Genomic DNA, 9,624 nt, shown 5'->3' with positions numbered 1-9,624 from the left:
AGCTCGTCCCGGCCGGCTACCAGTGGATCTGGAAATGGGCTTGGAAGCTTCAGAAGCACTCCTGTCGACAGCTGAATGGGACACTCGGCGGAGGACACAGTACCGACAGGTCCAGGAGTATGTTGAAAAGAACTTGTGCCGGAGTCGGGGACAACAGGAGCAGTGCTTCAACAAGAAGGCGCCTGCCGGTTCCTTCCAACCTGGGGATGTAGTGCTGAAGCGGAAAAGAAGGGCCCACAAGCTGGATGATCAATGGGAAAAAAACCCGTATGTAGTCCAGCCCACAGGATGGGAGAATGGGAAGGCCTACCAGATCAGCCGTGACCAGGGGGGGACTTTGGCCACGGTTTCCCGAGACCACCTGAAGAAGTGCCCACCAGCATTGAGAGTAGCGGATGAGGCTCCAGTTCCCAGTCCAGTGGAGAAGGAAAAAGAGGTAATCCACACCATGATGGGTGATTTTCCAGCAGACTGGCCTACACAGAACGGTGCGGTGATCCTTCCAGTGATACTGTTCCCACAACCCGTGGATGAAGAAATGATGGAAACGGTTAACCGCGAGCCAGTGCCCAGGGAGGTACCTGTACCCAGCTCCCCTACGCCTCCGCCTGCCCCACATGATAGCAGGGAGGAGGAACTGACTGTTCCCTCTGCCCCACTGCCTGTCACCACTGACACCGGACCCCGAAGGTCCACTCGCCCCAACCTAGGTAGACCCCCACTTAGGTACAGGGAAACTACTCTTTAAAAGGGGGGGGCTTTATGTGTTGAGTGTACCAGTTTGAAAGTTTTAAATGATAAGTAAAGATGATCAACCAAAGAAGTTTACCTGATTGAACCGTGATTAAACCGGCCGTTGCCGGCAACTGTTGTCCCCGTAGGGACTGTGCAACCATTGCGTAAGGAACTGCTTACGGACAAGCCCGAGAACTTGCAGGGCAACCACAAACTTAGTGCAATGTAAATAAAAATGTTTGTTGGCTTGACACCGTTACCGCCTCCGGAGAGGCTGATTTGGGAGGATGGGCCTGGAGGAAAGGGATGGCCTAGGCCCGCCACTACCGTAACCGGTGGCGATCCTCCGGGGGTTCAGGGGTCCCCTTGGACGTGGGCCCCCTGAAAGAGACAGAACCCGCTCGGGCAACTTGGTGCTGGACTGGGGTCAAGGGGTGCTGCCCGCTTCTTAGGGGCAGCATCAGGGCCAGGTTGTTTGGGTGGGAGAAGAGCGGAAGCTGTACCGTTGTAAAATGTTTATGATGCTTTTACATGTTTTACCGTTTTATTCTTTTTCAGTTGTGAAAATAAAACCGGTGATGGACGGGCAGCCCGCGGACGGTCTGCATTTTACTATAGGGGAATGTGGCGCCCTGGACAAGCCAGGTCGTCACAGGTACTACACCAACACACTCTACACTCCGGCTAGGCACACCGAAGCTAAACACAAATCCTAGTTGCCTTCCTCCAGGGGCTGATGTCCACACCAGGGGGTGGGCCAGGCGGTTGATCCCACCCACCGAGGAGTTCACAGTCCTGGAGGCGGGAAAAGGAGTCAGATTAGAGATCAGTTTTGGAGTTAGAGAAGTGAAGAGGAGAGGAGACTGACCGTGTCCGGGTGTGTGGCCCGGGCACTCAGCAAGGTTGGCAGACGGTGGTGACCTTCTGCAGGAGAGGCTGATTGGAGTGAACCGTACGGACCGGGGATGGGCGGTGGCCCGCCGGTACCAGATCGGGGAGTGAAGAGAAGCCAGCACCATCCGGCAGGGCCTACGGACCCCGACCAGGCTAGGAGTCGCCGTAAAACCGGTCAAATCCGTTAGCGACAGGAACCTCCAGGGTTTCCCAGCAGTCAAGACCCGATTGAAGGCAACAGCTCACACCGTAGAGGGAAGCACAGTCACCGCCAAGGCTACAGTTCCCAGGGCCAGAGCCTGCGGGCAAAAGGGGCTCCCTCAGCATCCATCCAAGCTGGGGAGCGGGTTACCGGTGGGAAGCCCGCTAGATTTTGGGGGAATAAAAGGGGTCCAACACCACATCCCCACAGGTGCACACCCACCCATCAAAGAGAGCTATAAGCCAATACCACCTTCACATTGCCAGTGTACCAAGGACATGTTGAGCAACATGAAGGCGGCTGGGGTTATCCGTGACAGTTGTAGCCTTTGGGCAGCTCTGTTGATCCTGTTAAAAAAGAAGGACGGCACCACTCCCCGTATTGAGGAATTGCTAGCTGCATTGAGAACTGCAAATTATTTTTCTACCCTTGATCTCACTAGTCACTATTGGCAAGTGTCCGTTGCTGAGGCAGACCGGGAGAAGACCGCCTTCGCCACCCCTATGGGTCTCTGCGAGTTCAAAAGCATGCCCTTCGAGCTGTGCAATGCGCCAGGAACCTTCCAGAGGCTGATGGAATGCTGCTTGGGACAAGATTTTAGGGTGTATAAAAAGGGAGATTAGATCCCGTGATCCCAACGTATTGTTACACCTCTATAAATCACTTGTAAGGCTACATCTGGAATATGGGAACCAGTTTTGGGCTCCACATTTTAAAAAGGACATTCAGAAGTTAGAGTCAGTTCAAAGGTGGGCAACTAGACTACTACAAGGAATGGAAGGCCTCCCATATGATGACAAGTTGAAAAAGTTATTAAGTGATTATTGGCTGCAATGGGGCTTTCTGGCTGGTGCCAGCCTCTCTTCTTAGCACACAGGAACCACAATCCCTACACCATGCTTCAATGGATTCTCTCATCCCAGCCCAGTAAAACTACATATTTTACACAGTCATAAGCAGCCAAAAGGGATCTATTCTATTCAATTGCAAATGATCTAGATAAGACTGAGAATAAGATACTGCACGGGACATAGCAGAGTTGGTCAAGTTGAGTGGAGATGAGTTTGCTATTTGGCACAGCTTTTTGCATCAATAAAGCAAGTAAAAGGTGTGAAAGATAAAAAAAAGGGTGAAAGTGTGAAAAGTGAATTGGCCAAATTGAGGTGCATATAAAGTTTTTGCTTTCTTTCAATTCACTAATGGGGCTCATTTGAATCAGGTGAATTGAGTTCTGCTTTTGGAAACTGGGTTAAGAAGGGGTGCACCGGTCCTGGAGGTACTGCAATACCAGGTCAATGCGTGGAGTGGACAGAGCAAGATTTTTTCCATCTCCTTGTTCTAAAAATCCATTTAATATATGGTCCCCAGAGAGGGGACGTATCAGATATTAAACTGATAAGAACAGATTTAATTTTTTTTTTTTTTTCTGTTTATCAGTAGGACTTCAAAATAACAAAGGTGATCGCCTCCCGTTGCCTGGGAACCGTCCAGGCACAAGAGGGCTATGTGTCACCAGAAGGCGCACACACTTCCTCAAGGCCGGCAGACGTGCAATCCCAGGCACCTTCCAGTACCGACCAAGGTAGCGTCCTCCGAAACTACACTTGATCTTAGCCAAAAGGCCGAGAAGCTATAACCCGAATTGGTTACGGCCTTGAGTGGCACCCTGGCCTATACCGGACACATCTTAGGGAGAGGGAGACAAACCCACGCCTACAGAAGACATTTTGTCACCCAAGCCAACCCTTGAAAAGGCTGTTTTGCAGAGCAAAAACAAGAAGAATGGTGCTTTTTGCAGCCGCCGCCCACTGCAATGAATCTGAATAACTCCTCCTTTTGGACACAAGCACCTCCCCTCCCCCTTGCAGTCTTTCCAATTCATGATACAAAAAGACGGACGGACAGGACAGGACAGGACAGGCTGCCTGACTTTCCGTCACTGCCACCCTTTGCCATCCTTGCCCGTAGAAAGCCCTTTCATCATCCCCAAACCCTAATCTTTTCCCTTCCCTTCCCAGATGCGTCTCACTCCCTTTCATTAGGAAGTGAGCGCAGCCTTTTCTCCGTTCTGCACATGCGCGACGTTAAACACAAATGCGCAGGCGTGCGTTCCATTACCCTCACTGCATTCCACTCCCATACAGGAAGTGGGCGCAGCTATTACTACGGTCGCACATAAAAGAACCCACGGCCACCACTGCACATAGCTGACTCCACCACAGGACACCCACTTCTACACCAACGCAGGTAAGACAGGATCGGCACCTCTATGCTCCCGTTACAATCAGGCTCAGTCACCATGTGATAACGCTCTCAACTCTTTAGTTGCAGGCTCCCCTTGCTTCACCTCCATTGGCTGTGCTGCCATTTCCTCTCCCACCTGGAAGGTATACTTTATTCCACTATTTTCCTGTTTCTCTCTTCCCCCTTTTCCCATAACCTACTTTTATCTGCATTTGTGGGGTATCTATATGCTATTTACATTTACATCATAGTTTTATTCATTAATATGGAAGGGAAGAGTGCCCATGAGAGTGTTGAACTGCGGAGAGCAAGAGATTAAGCTGCTCCGATTTGCCACCATTGATAAGCTGTTCTCAGTAGATACACATGCTATCCAAACAGCAGCATCCACCATTGCTTCAGCCCACCCATTCAGTGACAGCTCACCAAGTCAGCCATAGGAGTGGTGTAAGGAATTACACGTAGGCACTGACTCCACACCTTCACATCACAAGAAGGGGGTCTACAGGCTAGTGCAAGAATACGAGCAAGTCTTCAGCAAACATCCGCTAGACTTTTGAAGAATAAAAGGGGTCAAACACTACATCCCCACAAGTGCACACCCACCCATCAAAGAGAGATATAAGCCAAAACTACCTGCACATTACCAGTGTACCAAGGACATGTTGAGCAACATGAAGGAGGCTGGGGTTATCCGTGACAGTTGTAGCCTCTGGGCAGCTCCGTTGGTCCTGTTAAAGAAGAAGGACAGCACCACTCCCCTGTATAGAGGAATAGCTAGCTGCATTGAGAACTGCAAATTATTTTTCTACCCTTGATCTCACTAGTCGCTATTGGCAAGTGTCCGTTGCTGAGGCAGACCGGGAGAAGACCGCCTTTGCCACCCCGATGGGTCTCTGCGAGTTCAAAAGCATGCCCTTCGAGCTGTGCAATTTGCCAGGAACCTTCCAGAGGCTGATGGAATGCTGCTTGGGACACCGAAACTTTGAAACGGTACTGCTATACCTTTATGATGTTATTGTTTATTCTAAAGCAAACAAGATTTTAGGGTGTATAAAAAGGGAGATTAGATCCGGTGATCCCAACGTATTGTTACCCCTCTATAAATCACTTGTAAGGCCACATCTGGAATATGGGGTAAAGTCCTGAGCAGGTTGATAACCATTGGTTTGAGCATGGTAGGGTGTAGTGCGCATCTTCCTGCATCGGTAAAAGCTGCAGAAGTCCTTGAAGATTTCCGCTTCAAAGGCTGTGCCTTGATCTGTGAGGACTCTCTCTGAGTAGCCATGAGGTCTGCATAAGTGTGCTTGGAAGACCTTCGCTGCAGTATGGGCCATTAGATCTTTGACTTGTACCACAACCATAAATCTCGAGTAGTTGTCTACCATCGTAAGTGCATACGTGAGCTCGCCTCGATATTCTGCAACAAAACTCCCTTTTTCGATTTCAGTTTCAGCAAACACTCCTCTTCCTGTAGAAAATATTTATCATTACCTAAGACAGTCATTCTAATGCATGACAATATTAAGGCAATTTAGTTAAAACTTGTTTTAACTCACCTTTAAGGGGATTGATGTATTTCATGGTCAATCCAGGTTTGTCAGTGATGGCACTGACATAATGTATGGCGTCTTTTTCGGGCGTTATCCTTTGCCTTTTCATTGTGAAAATCCAGTTGCCTATATCAAAGCAAATTCTACTACTTGTAAAGTATGCAGAAAATGAAATGTAGAACATATAACATCAACTGCTTAGGAACGCATCATAGGTTAGTACTTAAAAGGATATTGTCATGTTCTAGTCATAATGCAAGCTGGACATTTTTCATGTTACCCTGTAATCGCCGGCCTGTTCTAATGCTCACAAGCTAAGATATAGGCTCAGCTGCTAAGGCTTCCCTCTGCCTTCTGAATGAAACTTGAATATGTCTGGGTCACTGTGTATATAGCAGGTGCTCAGAAAAAATAAGAGTCAATTCAATAAAAATAGCTCTGGCACACTATAGTGATCAATAACGTAAGAAAAGAACTCTTGGAATGCTGAAAATTCTTTATTTGTGCAAAAGGATAATTCATCCAACGTTTCGACCTTGTTTTTAGGTCTTTATCAAGGATAAAGTTATCTAAGATCATAAAGGGTTACAAAACCATATAAACACGTAATTAGTACATAGTACAACATAACAGTACAATATATTGCTACTTGAGAGTACAATGGGTCAAATGACCATGATGCACATACAAAAAATTTTTCCAAAGCCATAGTGAAAACATTTGTACTGAGGAAAGAAAATTTCCACATGACCTATCTGGAGAAACATTCTGGATCAAACAACCAAAAATAGTCAAGCAGGTAAATACACACCTATATGGATAACAGGATGATATGTGTTCAATTGTATAGCGTCATTGCCATTAAGGTACAAATGGAAAACTTGCAATCCTATATAGTGAAGGAAATGAACACATATCATATCAAAGAACACAGGAACATGGGTGTGAGAAAAACCTCAATGTTTATACTTTGTTCTTTATAATGGTGTGAACATGTATATGTCTCAGTACCTTATGCACTTGAGAATTCTAGTGAGTAGATCATGAAAGCCTATTTCAGAACTGGAATCAGTAAATAATTGTAGGTGGAATCTAAATGAAAAGATGGTACAAGTGTTATCATGACACGTGGGCTATAACACAATGGACCGTGTGACAAAGAAGAAAGGAGAGAAAGAAGAGGAAGAAAATGCAACTACCTGTAACATTACGTGATAGTCACTGGTAAGTATCACTTGACAATTCAAGTGAAAAAGGATTCCTTTATTAGTGGGTGTATTATAGTATAGCCCTTTGGCAGGGCAGCCAAAAATTGGGAGGCTCCACGTTGTCCCTGCATAGAGACGTGCATGAGGGCCTCAAAACATTGTTCCCATTGCAAAGGAGCGGGTCTCCTGTCGTTGTAATGTCCATTCTGCAAAGAATGGGCGAAAAAATTTACCACTGGGGGTATACCTGAAACAAAGGCCTAACTCTTGTAACGGTCATCATGGTGGCGCATGAGGAGAAGGAGGAGCAGTCCAGCGATTATCCAAAGTCCAGAAGTGTGTACCCATGGGTGACTGGAGGTACATGGCAAATTCCCGTTACAAACTTTAAATTCCGCTCTCATTTGCTGGTGGTGTGGTGAAGTCTGGCCCAATCCAACCCTTGTTCATCTTGATCAGAGTCAGCCTGTCAGCATTTTCAGTTGACAGGCGGGTGCGTTTATCTGTAATGATTCCACCTGCGGCACTAAAAACACGCTCTGACAAAACGCTAGCGGCAGGGCAGGCCAGGACTTCCAAGGCGTAGAGAGCCAATTCATGCCACGTGTCCACCTTGGATACCCAATAATTGTAAGGCACAGAGGAATGTCGGAGTACAGTTGTTCGATCTGCAAGGTACTCCTTGAGCATCTGGGCAAACTTAGGATTTCTTGTGGCACTACCCCGCACCTCAGGGGCTGTGGTACGTGAGGGGCTGAGAAAACTGTCCCACATCTTAAAGACTGTTCCCCTACCTCTGGCGGATTGGACTTGTGCCTCTCTCGGCTGTACGCCTTGGTTGTCCACTGATTCCTGACCTATGCCGCTAGCGTTTTGTGAGGGGAATGCTTTGCCTACTTCCGTGACTATGGCCTTCCGGAACTGCTGCATTTTGGTTGACCTCTCCGCCTCGGGAATAAGAGACATAAAGTTCTCCTTGTAGCGTGGGTCTAACAGTGTTACCAACCAGTAATGATTGTCGGCCAAGATGTTCTTAAAGCGAGGGTCACGAGACAGGCAGCTTACCATAAAGTCAGCCATGTGCGCCAGACTCTTAACAGCCAGGACTTCAGTAGCCTGACCAACACGTTGACTGAACATGCTGTCCTCCTCCTCCTCCTCCTCCTCCTCATCTACCCTGTCCTCTGGCCAGCCACGCTGAACCGAGGATATGACTGGTGTGCATGTCATATCCTCAATTTGGCCGGAGATTTGCTCCATGTCTTCATCCTCCTCCTCGTCATAGTCCTCCACTGCACGTTGTGATGAGACGAGGCTGGGCTGTGTGTTATCACCCACACCCACTACTGTTTCTTGCTGCAACTCATCGCGCTCCGCCTGCAATGCATCATGTTTGGTTTTGAGCAGAGACCGTTTTAGAAGGCAGAGTAGCGGTATGGTGACGCTAATAATGGCGTCATCTTATACCTTTATGATGTTATTGTTTATTCTAAAGCAAACAAGATTTTAGGGTGTATAAAAAGGGAGATTAGATCCGGTGATCCCAACGTATTGTTAACCCTCTATAAATCACTTGAAGATTTCCGCTTCAAAGGCAGTGCCTTGATCTGTGAGGACTCTCTCTGAGTAGCCATGAGGTCTGCATAAGTGTGCTTGGAAGACCTTCGCTGCAGTATGGGCCATTAGATCTTTGACTTGTACCACAACCATAAATCTCGAGTAGTTGTCTACCATCGTAAGTGCATACGTGAGCTCACCTCGATATTCTGCAACAAAACTCCCTTTTTCGATTTCAGTTTCAGCAAACACTCCTCTTCCTGTAGAAAATATTTATCATTACCTAAGACAGTCATTCTAATGCATGACAATATTAAGGCAATTTAGTTAAAACTTGTTTTAACTCACCTTTAAGGGGATTGATGTATTTCATGGTCAATCCAGGTTTGTCAGTGATGGCACTGACATAATGTATGGCGTCTTTTTCGGGCGTTATCCTTTGCCTTTTCATTGTGAAAATCCAGTTGCCTATATCAAAGCAAATTCTACTACTTGTAAAGTATGCAGAAAATGAAATGTAGAACATATAACATCAACTACTTAGGAACGCATCATAGGTTAGTACTTAAAAGGATATTGTCATGTTCTAGTCATAATGCAAGCTGGACATTTTTCATGTTACCCTGTAATCGCCGGCCTGTTCTAATGCTCACAAGCCAAGATATAGGCTCAGCTGCTAAGGCTTCCCTCTGCCTTCTGAATGAAAATTGAATATGTCTGGCTCACTGTGTATATAGCAGGTGCTCAGAAAAAATAAGAGTCAATTCAATAGAAATAGCTCTGGCACACTATAGTGATCAATAACGTAAGAAAAGAACTCTTAGAATGCTGAAAATTCTTTATTTGTGCAAAAGGATAATTCATCCAACGTTTCGAGCTTGTTTTTAGGTCTTTATCAAGGATAAAGTTATCTAAGATCATAAAGGGTTACAAAACCATATAAACACGTAATTAGTACATAGTACAACATAACAGTACAATATATTGCTACTTGAGAGTACAATGGGTCAAATGACCATGATGCACATACAAAAAAATTTTCCAAAGCCATAGTGAAAACATTTGTACTGAGGAAAGAAAATTTCCACATGACCTATCTGGAGAAACATTCTGGATCAAACAACCAAAAATAGTCAAGCAGGTAAATACACACCTATATGGATAACAGGATGATATGTGTTCAATTGTATAGCGTCATTGCCATTAAGGTACAAATGGAAAACTTGCAATC

The 9,624-nt window shown here is 46.3% G+C and overlaps 1 pseudogene; it reads right to left on the bottom strand.

The window, feature by feature from the left end:
• Positions 1-3,085: 3,085 nt before the first annotated feature.
• Positions 3,086-3,294, bottom strand: LOC142286062 (U2 spliceosomal RNA; annotated as a pseudogene).
• Between the last annotated feature and the right edge of the window lie 6,330 nt (positions 3,295-9,624).

The sequence above is a fragment of the Anomaloglossus baeobatrachus genome, unplaced genomic scaffold, assembly GCF_048569485.1.
Source record: "Anomaloglossus baeobatrachus isolate aAnoBae1 unplaced genomic scaffold, aAnoBae1.hap1 Scaffold_640, whole genome shotgun sequence".
In the NCBI taxonomy this organism is placed as follows: domain Eukaryota; kingdom Metazoa; phylum Chordata; class Amphibia; order Anura; family Aromobatidae; genus Anomaloglossus; species Anomaloglossus baeobatrachus.
Note: the sequence above shows the minus strand (reverse complement) of the source record. Positions and strands in the feature narration are given on the sequence as shown.